Here is a 15,378-nt window from a genome sequence, read left to right as displayed (position 1 = left end):
TCCCTCAGGCAGTCAAAGGTAACAACCTCTCCCCTTTCCCACATGTCACCCACCGTAGATATCCCAATGGTGTCCCAGTGAGAGAAGCCCTTGCTGTATCTCAAGTTTCCCAAGGCACGGGTATCCCAGAGCGGGGTGAGTTTGGTTATTTTCCCCTTCCAGCCTAGCACCGCTAGTGCCGTATGCCACAGCGCTGCGGTAAGTCTAGTAGGTCCTGTTAATTTTCGTACTCGACGCTGGTCGTAGAGTGGGGCCAGCACCGTGTTGGTACCCAGTTGTGCCCTATCTGCTTGGAAAGCTGGGTCGGTCTGTGGAGCGTGTATCCACTGGTTAATGGGCTTAAGGTGAGCTGCCCAGTAATACAGGTTAAGATTAGGCAGCGCGATTCCACCATCTTACCAACCCCTGTGCAATTTGGCTTGCGCAATACGCGTCGGGCGATTGCTCCACAGTAGGCCAGAAACTACTGCTGCCACCTTTTTGAAGTACCCTGGCGCCACTGGAAATGGCGTGTTTTCTAGTATGTATAGGAAGCGGGGTAGGGACATCATTTTATATAGCGCTGCTTTTCCCAGCAGTGTCAAGGGCAACCCATGACCAGAACTTGACGTCTTGTTTAAGCCGTTCCAAGGATGGCGCCAGATTCAGTTGTATGAATTCTGTTGGGTCCATTGTAACATGGATCCCCTAATACTTAAAAGAGGAGCCAGCTAGCCTACAGGGGCAGTCGGGGCCCAGCACCGGGACCGGCCCTTTCAGATCATACATTTCCGATTTGTTCCAGTTGATCGTGTAACCTGAAATTTTACCATGATCATCACACAGGTTCAAGAGCTCCGGTACACCGCGCTCGGGGTCAGTTAGGTACACCAGCATGTCGTCCGCGTAAAGGGACAGCCGGTCTTCCCAGCCTTCCTTCCCAGCCTTCCTTCCATTGTATCCCTTCAAGTAAGGGCGTTTGCCTTATCAAATTAGCTAGTGGCTCCAGGGAGAGCGCAAAAAGCAAGGGTGAGAGGGGGCAGCCCTGGCGGGTGCCTCTCCCCAAAGGGAATGTTTGGGAAATGTGGCCATTAGCTACCACATGTGCCATTGGTTTCGTGTACAGCAGTCTGATCCATGATATGAATTTCGAGCCAAAGCCCAGACAGACCACAACCTCGAACAGGTAGCTCCATTCCACTAGATCAAATGCCATTTTTGCGTCCAGGGCTAGTATCACTGCTTGATCGTGGATCAAGTCCGCTCTCGCCAGTACCCCATGAACCCTGCGAAGGTTCAGTGCAGTGTTCCTATGGGGCATAAACCCAGATTGATCTGGATGTATGAGATCCGGTAGCTGTGTTATCAACCGGTTGGCTAGGAGCTTGGCCAAAATGTTACCTTCCGCGTTCAGCAGAGAGATGGGGCGGTATGAGGAGCAATCCTCTTGTGGTTTCCCGGCTTTAGGAATCGCTACTATAGTGGCCGTTCTCTGATCGAGCGGAAGTTCACCCTTCTCTAGGCACTCCTCATACATGTCGAGTAAATATGTACTTAGCTCCTCTGACTGAGACTGATACCATTCTACTGGAATGCCATTTGGTCCAAGAACTTTGCCAGGTTTGAGCGCTCGTATAGCCAACTGTATTTCATCTCTAGTTATGGCCGCATCTAAGTCTGCTGCTACTTCCGGCTGCAATATTGGGGTTTCTATCCTACCTAGCACCTCCCGTGCCATATTAGTAGATACTACCCGCTATGGGGTATAAACTTCCTCAAAATGTGCCGCCAATGCTTCCACTATTCGTTCAGGGCTCGTCTGAAGTTCGCCGTTGCTATCTCTCACTTGTTGGATCCCTCTGGAACTACCCGCCCTCTTATCGAGCCAGGCCAGCATCTTTCCCACCTTATCTCCCACATCGTATATCCTGTTCTGTGTATCAGTTATGTGCCCCTTCACCATCTGCCGAACATTTTCCATGTATAGTTGTTGGTGGAGTGTGAGGGTATGCGCCGTGTCTGTTGTGCGGTTTGCCTCGTGCAAAGTTGTCAAGTCGCGCAGTGTTGATTCAAGCTTAGACTGTTCGGCTGCTTGCTCCTTTTTGTGGGCCGTGATGGAGCTTATTGCCTGCCCCCTCAACACCATTTTGTAGGCCTCCCATAGCACCTCTGAAGAGGTCACGGTGGCCACGTTTTCTTCGAAATATTGTGTTGTAGCCTTCCAAAGGGTTTTCCTAATTTTCAGGAGTTTTAGATACGATGCCTGAATGGGACATATACGGCTGCAAGACTTTTCTTGGGTGGAAACTGTTAGGGTGATCGGGGAGTGATCTGATATGCCTCTATGATGGATGTCTGCGGTGTCGACGTGTTGCAAGCCGTCACCCAGAGCTAGGAAGTAGTCAATGCGTGAAAGACTATTGTGGACCGTGGAATGAAAAGTGTATTGCCTATCTTGGGGGTGGACGTGCCGCCAGATGTCTACTGGACCCATTGCTGTTAGGAAATGTTGAAACTGGGAGGGTCCCCCGGTCGAGCCCGTCGCTGGGAATTTGTCAAGTTGTGTGTCTATTGTAGCATTAAAATCCCATCCCAAGATTACATCACCTTCGGGGAGAGACAACAAAAAGTCACTGAGTGCCGGAAGCATTATTGAGTGAAGGGATGGGGGGACATATACCGATACCACAATTAGGGGGCGACCTTCCCATTGTCCCTGCAAGGCTGCGAAGCAGCCCTGCCCATCATTTTTCGTGCTCAGTGGGATAAATTGTGAGGATTTTTTAATCAAGATACCAGTGCCCCAGGAGCCCGAAGTGAATTCCGAATGGGCCACCATCTTGTATCCCCTCCTGTCTAAGGCCTTAGAAGCCCCCCCCGTCAAGTGTGTTTCTTGTAATAGCGCTAGGTGGGGTTTTTGTCTCTTCAGCGCGTTCAGTACCAGGCCACATTTCACCTTATCTCCAAGTCCTCTTACATTCCACGACAGTATTCGAAGGGGGGAGCCACGTGACCGTGACTCAACGTTCCCCGCATTACGTAGCAGACCATCCGCCATTTCCAGTCATGCAGACACACACAAATGAATCTAGGAGGAGTATCCGGATCTTTAGGTTTACCCTTCCAGCTACAGTATGTACACAAAAAGTACCAGTTTCTGACCGACATAGTGAATTTCCAACCAACAACCAACAACCCCCCCTCACCCACCCCCTCCCTGCCTCCCTGCTTAACGGACCTTCAACTGCCCGCCTCCCCAACTGAGCAGAACGCTTAACCCATCCCAAAAACAGAGTACTTGCACGTTGGGGGAGAGTGTCTTCCCGAGCAGGCGGCCCCCCTGCTCCCTTCAGGGTGCCCAGGCCAGCGTCCATCCATGACTTTTGTGCAAAGTTAACCAATCAAGGAGTCAGCGTCTGATTGGTACATGGGTTGGCCATGTTATTCCCCCCCGGCAGCCTCAGATAGTTCTTGTGTCGGCGATTTGCTCGCGCCTCTTCTGTCCGACGTTTGTGAGCCAGTCCGGCTGTTGTCTCGATGTCCGTGGTTCGCTCTGCCGGACCTACGCGGGGGATCCACATTGCGCCAGCCATCAAGCCAGTCTCTTGCCACCTCGGGAGAGTCAAAAAACCAAACCTTCTTATCGGCGACTATCCGTAGCAGAGCCGGGAATAACATGGAGTAGGGTAATTCTTGCTCACGTAACGTCTTTTTTACTTCTAAGAATGTCCTTCTCCGTTGTGTTACCTCCGCTGTGTAATCAGGGAAAAAGGATATTCTTGAATTTTGAATTTGAATGGCTGGAGCCACTCTGGCCGCCTGGAAAATGGTGTCGCGATCTCGAAAGTTAAAAAGTCTCGCCAGGATCGGACGCGGTGAGGCCCCTGGTTTCGGTTTTCCTCCTGGTACTCTGTGGGCCCGTTCCACAGTGAAGAAGTTTGAGAGACCCTTGGGGGCTAGCTGGTTCTTGATCAGGTCTTCCACGTATAGATCTATAGCACCCATGGTTTCAGATTCTGGGACCCCCAAAATACGGACGTTGTTCGGCCGGGAGCGTCCTTCATGGTCATCCAGCTTTTCCTTAAGCAACTTGTTATCGGCTTGCAGTTTCCCCATTTCCACCTGTAGATCTGATACATCCTCCACCAGGGATTTAGCTACCACCTCCACTTGCTTCACCCTTTCGCTCATTTTCTGGAGGTCCGCCCGAATAAGGGTTACGTCCGTTGCAGTCTCCCCCACCGTCGCCTGCACCTGGGCCAAGGTGTTCAGTACATCTTCCAGCGTGGCTTTCTTCGTACCGTCTCCTTCAGTGCCTTTGCTCAGAGACTTGCGTTGTTCCGTCTGGGGGAGAGACTGTTTCTCATAGGCAAATTTATCGAGCTTAGCTTGGGTGGAACTATTTCTGGACCCTCTGCCCGTCATGTTCACACTCCAAGAGTTCAAGCACTGGTACACGCAGCCTGTGGTGATGGTCTACTAAGGGATTGTTCGCGGCGAGTGGTCGAAGGGGCTGCCCGAGTTTCAGCGGCTCCTGGTCCACACAGTAGCTGGGTTTTTCTGGGCCGGATCCCCACATTCGTGTTTGAACCCCTTCTTTAATTGCGTTGGTATACTTGGGATCCGTTGTCGAGCTTGCGGAGACCTCGGCACAGGCCGCCCAGCCCGGCAGTCGAGAAAGTTCGTGCCCACAATGGCGGATGTAATATAAAATGGCGGCATCTACGCACTTGTTCTCCAGCTTCGGTTGCCCTTAGCATCGCCGTTACCCGCAGCAATGTCTTATCATTGGAGCGGTGCGTTTAGCCCTTAGACGATCTGCGGGGGCTTCGGACTCTCACCGCCGTTTTCGCTTAGTTCGTACACACTACGGGCACTTCCGGTTGACAGCACCGCCGAGGCCTCACTTCCGCCTGGGCAGCATCTAAACCAGCCGCCGCTGTTGTTCTCGTGTCACCAGGCCGCTTACTGAGATCGTCTTTTCCACCAGTTCCTGGGGCACCGCTGCTCCAAAACTTCTCTGTCAAGTGCTGTTCGGTCACCGGACCCGAGGCACCTCATCTGGGTTCGTTTTTGAGCAGATAGGCATGCGGATTGATGCGGGAAGCCGCCTTACTCTGGAAGCCTCTCTAGTTTGCTGCCGCCATCATCGGCTGCTAGCCACGCCCCTTACTGAGTGTGTTTGCTCCCCTAAGGGATGTCAAGGCCCCCCTTAAGTGGGGCCTTGACATCTGACAGAGACTTGCCTGTGAGTGTCCATTTCATTTCAAAACCAGCCTGTACATGGCCATACCATCTTGGATACAATGGACCCAAGCAGGCCGCACTGATCCAAGCCCATATGTACTCCATAGTCTCCCAGCAGTTGCTACCTGTGAGGAACTGCCCAGTAGGAGGACATGCAGCAACCACCTCATTAGAAATGCGATAGCTGAAGACATGCTTACAGGAGTTGTCAGGAACACAGTCTCCCAGAACTAGGAAATCTGATGATTGGAGAATTAGCTAATCACCCACCCAACTGTGCCAACCTTAACACAGTAAGAGAAATCTCACTTGAAGAGGTTAAGTTAACTGTTAGAGAGACTGTGTGCTTTGAGAGAATAATGTTGTCAATCTTCACCTGAGCCTGGACCATAAGGGATTACTGAGGACAATAGTGGGATGCAGCACAAGCAACCTCAAGTGCCCAGGTCCCTAACTTGAATTATGTTCGTATTTTATAAGAAGCATTCAGTTCCAGTGTGTATTAAAGTGGTGTTCTTCCTCAAAGTAAAGCACTGGTTGGACTATTATTTTGTATGTTGTTGTGTGTTTGTGTGTGTTTGTTAAGTGATGATTGATCATCCACACACTACCTCATTGAAAAGACTGTTTTACGTAAGATAAACTTAAGACCAATACTTGAGTTGAACTGAGACAAAATCCTAACTTTACTACTCCTAAACGCCCTTTGTGAATACTGAAAGTCTTAAAGCTAGCATTTTGTCTCAGATTACTTTTGTGAATTGGGTCCTCTGTTCGTTAGCACCTCTCTTTCTTGCCAAAAGTTCTCTTCTTAGACCTCACTAACTGTAATACACAATATGCCTTGCACAAGCTATGAAATCATATGAACTCACCTGCAAAAGTTTCAAATTGAAGGTTAAACATTGAAGACCAAATGATTAAGGCATTTGTTTGAGCTAACTTAATAAAATAGTCAGTGTACACAGTAAGTACATGATTATATAGACATCTACGCTTACCGAATAAATGCAAAACATTAATTATGAATATGAGTACATAAGGAATACATTTCAGTAAAAGAAGTATAACTCAAAATGTGAATGAGAACAATAATTTGCCACATTATAATGCAGGTATAAGAGCACACACTTATATGAGTGACTACTTTCTACAGTTAATACTCTCCAGCACTATATTTGGTACTTCACTTTACACTAATAATGTTAAGGCACAGAGCAGATATATTGTGCTAATGCCAGTGTGTATTGATTTTTTGATGATGTATAGCAGTGGAGCTTAAATTGTGCATCTCCATTGGTGTTGTGGAGATAAGAGGATGGGTGAACGAATTCTAATGAACATGGTCTGGCTGCTCTGTTCACTACATTGTGTTGTAGGCGGAGGGAGATAACCTTTGTACAGGTTATTCACACTTAGGGCCACCATCCTTAAAAGAAAAATAAGAGTTTGGCATCATGATTTTAAGTAGATAAAACTGGGCATAGATTGGAGGCTAAGCAGCGTGTGTGTCAACTGGTTACTGTTGGCAGTAATAAGAGCCAGATGGGAACTGCACAAAATAATAGAAACACACATTGCCAGAAATGAAACTCTGATGGTTAACATGTTAGACTTTGTAATTTTCTTCAATCAATCAATCAATATTATCTTTATTCGAAAACAGATGTGTTGATAAAAGTACAGTTTACATTGCAGACAATGTTAAAACTGACATTTCAAGACAAGATATTGAAGACTGCCAGGAGAACATGGCAGCAACTAGCTAACTGCCTCCAAGATCACCAGGAGGATAGCGTTTTTTCTTTTACGGTGTTACCGGGCCCCTGTGCCTCCCCCATATTCCTAGCTGATGGAAGGTGACATACCCTGAAAACGGTCCCAATATGCTTGTTTCCAGTCCAGGGTGGACGTGGCTTGGCAGTTTGTTCTGGACTGTCCACATGAGCGCATAGGGTCAAGACTGATTTTCGTATGGCTGGGTCCAAACTGGGGTGGCATAGTAGGCAAAAGAACAATGGATTTAACCCAGATCTCTATACTGGGGGAGAATGTCTGAATCATTCAGCATTCCGTCCATCACTTTTTACAGTTACACTTTTCGCCCTAAGTAGGATGGGTATGCCCAGGCGTAGGTCCCTTGCTCACTGTGCCACTGGATTCAAGCTAGCCTGACTGATAAAGGGTGACATATGCTGAAACCGGTCCCAGGATGCTTGTTTCCAGTCCAGGGAGGGCCTGGCTTGGCAGTTCTGTCTGAACTGTTCCCATGAGGCACAGGGTCAAGACTGATTTACATATGCCCGGGTCCAAACTGTGGTGGCGTAGTAGGTAAAAGAACAATGGATTTAACCAAGATCTCTTGACTTGGGGAGAATGTCTGAATCATGCAACATTCCATCCATCATTTGTTTCAGTTACACTTTTCGCCCTAAGTGGGATAGTATGCCCAGACATAGGTCCCTTGCTCACTGTGTCACTGGATTCAAGCTAGCCTGTCTGAGGAAGGGTGACGTACCCTGAAACTGGTCCCAGGATGCTTGTTTCCGGTCAGGGGAGGACCTGGCTTGGCAGTTCGGTCTGGACTGTTCCCATTAGGCTCTGGGCCAAGACTGATTTGCATATGGGTGTGTCCAAACTGGGGTGGCATAGTGGGTAAAAGAACAATGGATTTAACCCAGATGTTTTGATTGTGGAAGAATGTCTGAATCATGCAGCATTCCGTCCATCATTTGTTGCAGTTACACTCCCCCATATTCCCAGCATCTCTGCACCAACTACCTACCTGTGGCCAGCCCCTCTTCCTGATGGTGTTGCTGCAGAAGGCATCTGCGGTGTTCGCCGTGGGCCCCAGCCCAGAGGTCACTTCAAGTGAGATGCACTGGGAGAGTGCGGCAAGGGAGCTGGTGAGCAGTTGGGCATCTGGCATTTTGTTCCGGGGCAGCAGCGGTGGAGTCAGCACAAGCTGAAGGGAAGACAAAGAGGACTGCCCACAGATTTCAGTGATTTTCCTCACGGTGACCTGCAGGAGTTGGGAGGAGATTCTCCCTCAGGCGGCAGGAGAATCATTTGAAGTACATAAGGGAGTGCAGTTCGAGCAAAATAGTGGGGTTCTTCCTGGGGACATAAAAAGAAGTCTGGTGGGCACAGCACCCCTTGCCCATGGGGAAGGACAGCTAATACTCAGAAAAGGTCATAGGCACATGTTCAAGGTACACTGTACCTACCAGTTCAGTTCAGCTGCCGGGGAAGAGCCTGTAATAGGGGGAAAACGTGCACCTCCTCCCCATATTAAGGTCACCCCTTCCCTTAAATCCTTTTATATCCCCAGGCCTTCAAAGTTAAAGGAGAGGGGCAGATGTGGACATAAGCCGGAAGTGCTTGAGTATGGGTAATGTCACTACAGAGTCTGCATTGGGCATTGATAAGATATCAATGTGCAGATTGAGCTCTGAAGAAAATAACGGGCCGGCAGCTGATTTAAATAGCATTGCCTCGGTCCCTACCTCTAATTAAGTTGTGAGGTTACGTGGTTTTCGACTTCGCTTCGTATCTAGCCGCCATTTTGTATTTAACCGCCATTTTGTGTTGTCTCACTCAGGCAGCACGGCGGACGTGGTGAACGCGATGTTTTTGCTTTCTCAGCTGCTGCGTGTCCTTCCCGTTAAAGAGTAACTTCTGCCCATGTTTATGAAACCGATGTCAGGGTCTCCCGAGTTTTGTAAATCCATGTCTATACTGATTAATCCATGTCTTACTCCACTGTTTGGGTCCCACCATTCTTCTTGACTTTATCTTGCTTAACTGACCTTCGCTATTCTCTTTGTGTGCTCTCCTGTTACATAGACTGTCATTTGAAGCATTCAAACATGTTCTACCACCTGCAAATCGAATTACAGGCACTAGTGTTGATTAACTTGAGGGGAGGAGAGCACACAGGGTCTGAAAGGAGGGTGTGTTTTAGACATTCAATAGCTTGTTTTCAAACTATTCCTATTTGTCAGTTTTGTATGTTTTGGGAGTTGCCATTGTAAACTTGTATAGTATAATAGACTGTGCGCCACGGAATGAAGTGGCAGTCTCCTGATAATCTACCAGTTGGTGTGCTTACAGGACCACTGTGCTTAGCTACAGCTAATAAATTTGCTTTTCTACGCCTAACAGAGTGTCACGTGTCTCTGTCTGCCAAAGCAGGTGAACCCAGAGATCTTAGGCGTGCCCTGCGCCGCCTGGCCCATAAGGTCAGGTTCTCCAATTGGTGGCCCAACGTGTGGGCGACTTCAGTGGTAGTAGTTTTGCTCGAGGGTCGTGAGGAGCTTCGCAAGAAAATTCCAGAGGATTTCGTGAGCCATGTGAGCGACCCCTGTATGTTGAAGTGGACCGAAGGTCTTTTGAGGCGGGTCTACTCCTTCCCCCACGGCTGCTGATGACTGCTGCCGTGACTGTCGCCCTGCTTTGGCCCCTGGTGATGATTACTATAGCGAGACGTTAGACAGACATCTGTTGGCGTGAGAAAACATTTAGTTAAGTATGCGTGGGTAGCGCCCACTTTTTGTTTTTGTTTTTTGTTATTCGATTAGTGCACTAACCGAGGCCAAGGGGTAAGTACGTTTGTGCTGTGACTATAATGTCTAAAATCCCTTGACATTTGTAAGTAGTCCAGTACATTACAAAATGCCTGGATTTAGTAAGTTTAAGAAATTTTGTTGTTTTGGTTGTATTAGGGATTCCCGGCTAGAGGATTCTTGTCTGATTCCTCCGGTTGGAACTCCCACTTATGAGCTCTATTCAAAACATGGTTTAGGTCCTAATATTTTTAATGAAACATGGATTCGATACACTAAAAAAGATGTTTTACGGTGGCCACAAAATGTTACCTTTGAGCCTGCTATACAAGACAATTTGGAAACAATTCTATTTAAGGGAAAAGCCCGGCCGGCAATGTTTGACTCTTTCCGCCTCTGGCGTAAAGAATCCAAACAGAAAGAAATTAAGCAAATGAAGAAAGATAAGAAATAGCAGGATATGACGATCTTGCAGGATGCCCAGCAGTTTAAAAATGACGAAGCTGATCAGATGGTTGAGGTTTCGGAAAGACAGCATCGTATGGCAATAGACAGATGTTTTCCTGTGTTACCTACTGCCTCAAAGAGTAAGGGTTCTGAAGGAGATCCTTTCGTGTCCCATCTCTTGGCGTTACCTCCACCTTATGTGTTAGGCGCTAATGCACCTCCATTACAACCTGTTGCCAATTTAGCTGTTCTGGTTCCTGCACAATTGCCTCTTCCTGTGATTCCACCTCCACCCCCTTCGCCACCGACTTCTGTACCCCAAATTCCTGTGCCTCAGTCTCCTTTAGCTTCTTATACTACTGGTTCTTCTCCTGTTTTACAGAATATGTTGTGTCCTGTTTTAGTGTCAGATTCCCCTACAGCTCGACATTGTTTAGTTGAAACTGTTTCTGGTCTTTTGTCACCTTTTCCTGGATCTCTTTTCTTTTCTCCTGCCTCATCTCGAAGACAATCTGGTAGTCAGATTCCAGATTTGGTAGAACGGACTAAGTTAGATTCTCTTGCTCGTAATTGGATCACGAGTAGTTTACAGTATAGTGTACGTGATGTTTTAGAAACCTTTCTGCAATGGAACGTGCCTACGCAGAGGTATGTCTTTAATACTATGTGCAACAATCTTATCAAAGGGAGGGAAGATAGGGATTTGGATTCACTTCCTCAGGATTTATTTGAAATGCGGGATCAATTTGATAAGGGATTTATTGTGGGTCCTGATGTAGAGTCTGCTGTTCAGTAGCTTGTTACTTTCCGATCTTCCTTCTTCTCTCAAACTTATCTTGAGCCTGATGCTGTGGTTCATCGTAAAATGGCACAATATCTTATGTGAGAAGTTCCTCTAATATGGAGAGAGGCAGTCCCAAATGCTCATCCGCCTGTCCTTCCTCATTTTCAGCGCATATGGGTAAATGATCCATGGAAAAGATCAGAAGTGTTGGCACTTAAGCAGTCCTTACCGGACCCTCGTAAGAATCCTGCTGGGTACTATAAAGAATTGTCTCAGACTGTTAATGCATGTGTTATGAATTTGGCAGATATTGATTTACTTATGGGAAATGTAGTCCCACAAGCTTTATGGGCTAAAATTCGTAGACAAGACCATGATCAAGCTTTAGGTGGTAATTGGGCTGCTATTATGGCCGCAGATGCAGGCCAAGTAGGTGGTGCCAAACCTGATGATCTGATTACAGAGTTGCCTGGTAGAATATTAGATCTTATGAAAACGATGATGCCTGCTGTATGAGTTAACTGGGATAAGTTAGCAGCGTGCAAACAAAATATTGATGAAAGTGTCTCCGATTTCTTTACTCGTTTCGAAGAGACTTTCATCGACCATAGTGGTCAAGATATGAGTATTGATGGTGGACAGCGATTATTTGTAGATAAATTCGTTTTTAATTTACTTCCAGAATTATTGCATAAATTGAAACAATCTGAGAGTGCATGGGATGTTTCTTCAACTGCCCAGATATTAGCTACTGCTCAATATTATGAGAATAGGGATAAGGAAGATAAGGAAAAAGCGGAGAAGAAATCGAAAGAATTAAAAACGAAGCTTCATCTACAACAGGCTTATCCTCCTCGTTCTGCTCAGCCCCTATTTCAACAGCCCCCACAGTTTCAGAAGCTGTTCCAAAAACCTGAATCTCCAGCTCCGCGATTTCCGTTGGGTCCTAATCAATGCGCCTATTGTAAAGAGGAAGGTCATTTCAAGATTAACTGTCCGATTCTGTTGCAGCGTTATGGAGGATCACAGTCGCGGGGTCGTGGAGATTCTCGGTCAGTGTCCCGAGGTAGAGGGCGTGGTGCGTCGCCTCAGGAACAATGTCCCTCTCCCCCTCAGGACTCTCAAAATTAATTTGACTAGCGGAATTCTCAGTCTGCACAATATTACAATGATGATTATTGCACAGATGGTGAGAATGCTGATCTTCTCACTTGCTAGGACAGCCATAGACAGAGTAAGGGAGTCATATCAGTTCCAGTGGATCAGGATGGACCTTATGTTAATGTTGTAGCATTGGGTGTTACGGAACCATTTCTTTTGGATACTGGTGCAATGAGAAGTTCTATTATGCATTCTAAGCTCCCTGGGGCACCTTTGTCTGGCTTAACAAATGTTTCTGTGGGATTCTCTGGCGCCCCAGTTCACAACCCTGTTTCTTGTCCTTTGCCTATTTCCATTGGTCCGTACGATTTAGAAGCTCCACTTCTTTTGACGACGGGTTGCGGAGAGAATTTATTGGGTTTGGATTTATTAAAACGTCTGCATGCCACATTGTATTGCTCACCATCTGGTGTAAATATTACTTTAGGTGCTAAGTTGACTTCTCCGATGTACGTGTCTAAAGACCAACTGCCACTCGAACTGCATTTGCTTCCTGCTATGCTTTGGGCCTCGGGTCCGAATGATGTTGGTTTGCTTCAAATTCCACCTTATGTGATTCCTGTGAAGTCCGATGTTAAGTTACCACGCATTCCACAATACAAAATCTCTAACGATGGTGAGAGAGCTCTGTTGGCTATTGTTCATGACTTGGTTCTGAACTGTGTGGTCGAGGAGACTAGAGGAAATGTTTCCAACAGTCCTGTTCTGCCTGTTCTAAAGCGTACTGATCCTTCTCAGCCACCTGTGTATCGTTTTGTGATAGACCTCCGAGAGGTCAACAAAATTGTTGTCCCTCAGTTTCCTGTTGTTCCAGATATTACTGCTTTGCTTACTATGATTACTGCTTCGGCAGCTTGGTTTTCGGTTATTGATCTAAAAAATGCTTTCTTTAGCATTCCCATTGCTGAGGAGAGTAGGGATCTCTTTGGTTTCTCTCTTGGAGACCGAAGTTTTCGATTTAAGCGTGCACCTCAAGGCTATTGTGAGAGTCCCTCCATCTATAGTCAAGCTTTGAAGTCTCAGCTTGACACTTTTTCTTTGCCATCAGGTGCTACTCTTATCCAATATGTGGATGATTTGTTAGTGGTTGCTGATTCGAAAGATGTCTGTAAGGATGCGACTGTGTCACTTTTGCGACATTTGTCTGATCTACACCACAAAGTATTGCTTTCTAAGTTACAGTATTGTCGCCAAGATGTTACTTATTTAGGTCATCTCTTGTCGAAGGAGGGAAGGCGACTGACCCCAGAACATATCCAAGCAATTGCGCAAATGTCTGTACCATCCACACAAAGAGAGGTGCGTGGTTTCTTAGGCATTACCTCTTATTGTAGACAGTGGATTCTGAACGTTTCTTTACTAGCTAAACCCTTGTTGGCACTCACTCTGAAAGATACACCCCAACCTTTTCCTTGGAATGATGAATGTCAAAAGTTTTTCTGATTTAAGTACTGCTTTGTGTTCGGCTCCTGGGTTGGGTACACCAGACTACAGTACACTCTATGTTCATGAAAGAGAAGGTTGTGCATTATCAGTCTTAACACAACAATTTGGAGGTAAACAAAGGCCATGTGCCTATTTATCGGCTACATTAGATCCAGTTGCTAAAGCATTACCCAGTTGTCTTAGAGCAACAGCGGCAGCAGCGATTTCTATTCGTCAATCTGCTGGATTAATGTTAGATCATACTCTTAATGTTATGGTGCCACACGCAGTAGATACTCTCTTGAACAGGACACAAACCCAGCACTTAACGAGTGCCCGTTTGTCTGGATATGTGTTGACGCTTTTAGCTACTCACATACATATCAGGAGATGTAATGTTCTGAATCCAGCAACATTGTTGCCTATTTTGGATGAGAAAAATGTACAAGATCAGCATGATTGTTTTCTTCGTATGGAAGAAGAAACTAAAGGTCGAGTTGATTTGAAAGATACACCACTCACGGATCTGGATGGGATCCTGTGGGTAGATTGGTCTTGCTTCAAGCTTCCTAATGGCGAGACGACAGCAGCTTATGCTGTTACAACTCTACATACGATAGTGGAAACCGTACGCATTTCACAAAATTCAGCACAAGCTGCAGAGTTGATTGCGTTGACGAGAGCATGTGTGTTGGCGAAAGGAAAGAGAGTGACTGTTTACACAGATAGTCAATATGCGTTTGGCGTTGCCCACAGCTTCGGCCGTTTGCGGAGAGAAATAGGATTCTATACCTCCCACGGCACTAAAATACAGCATGGTCAGTTGTTGACCTCCCTTCTTGAATCACTTGCTTTGCCTACTCAAATAGCTATTGTGAAGTGTAGCACGCACAAAAAGATTACTGATGACGTGGGTCGAGGAAATGCATTTGCGGATGAAATAGCGAGGGAAACGGCACAGAATGTTGAAAGTCGCATGTACGTTGCAGGACCGGCAAGTTGGGTCCCAGATGCTGGTATTTGTGAAGACACAGTAGAAAGCGTGAAAATTATTCAGAAGGAGGCAACTGAGAAAGAATTGAGTAAGTGGAAAGAAAGTACGGGAATGTTGGATACGATGGGATGTTGGACGGAATTGTCAAAGCATCAGCGATGGTTGTTACCAGATGCGTATGTATTACCTGTGGTCACTATGGCTCATGGACTAGCCCATATTAACGCAAGGGGTATATATATAAACTCCTAGCTCCAGTATGGCAGAACGAAAATATTCCTAAATGTGCAAAAAATGTAGTGAAGCATTGTATTGTTTGCTTGATGCATAATCCAGGAAAGGGAAGGGGGGCGTGGCTAAGCGCGCAACGGGAATGGCCGCCTTTGGGTAGAGCTCCGCACCGAGCTCCCCTTCCCGGCGCATTTACCCGTGAAACCGCCGCTTGCAGCCGGCCGAAAACCGCCGGCGCCGCACTGGGACGTCTCCCTTCACCACCCTGCCGATTCTGGGACAGATCGGTGACGGTGAAAATCACCGAGACTTCTGCGGCACGGAGGCCGCCCGCGAGGCACCCAACCCGGACTGGCGATCAGGAGAGACCGCGGCTTCGCCACACACGGTAGGCCTGAACTCGTGGCCCACGCACTAGGTGATCACGAAGTGCAGCGGGGTGCTGGCGATATCTGAGACTGGCCCTGGCCCGACCTGCAGACCCACGCAGCAGGCGCCTCCCGCCCCCGTGCCCCGACCGGTCAGCAGCCCAAGACCGCCTGGAG

This window comes from Lissotriton vulgaris, chromosome 5 (genome assembly GCF_964263255.1).
Source record: "Lissotriton vulgaris chromosome 5, aLisVul1.2, whole genome shotgun sequence".
Taxonomy (NCBI): domain Eukaryota; kingdom Metazoa; phylum Chordata; class Amphibia; order Caudata; family Salamandridae; genus Lissotriton; species Lissotriton vulgaris.
This window is presented reverse-complemented; position numbering follows the sequence as displayed.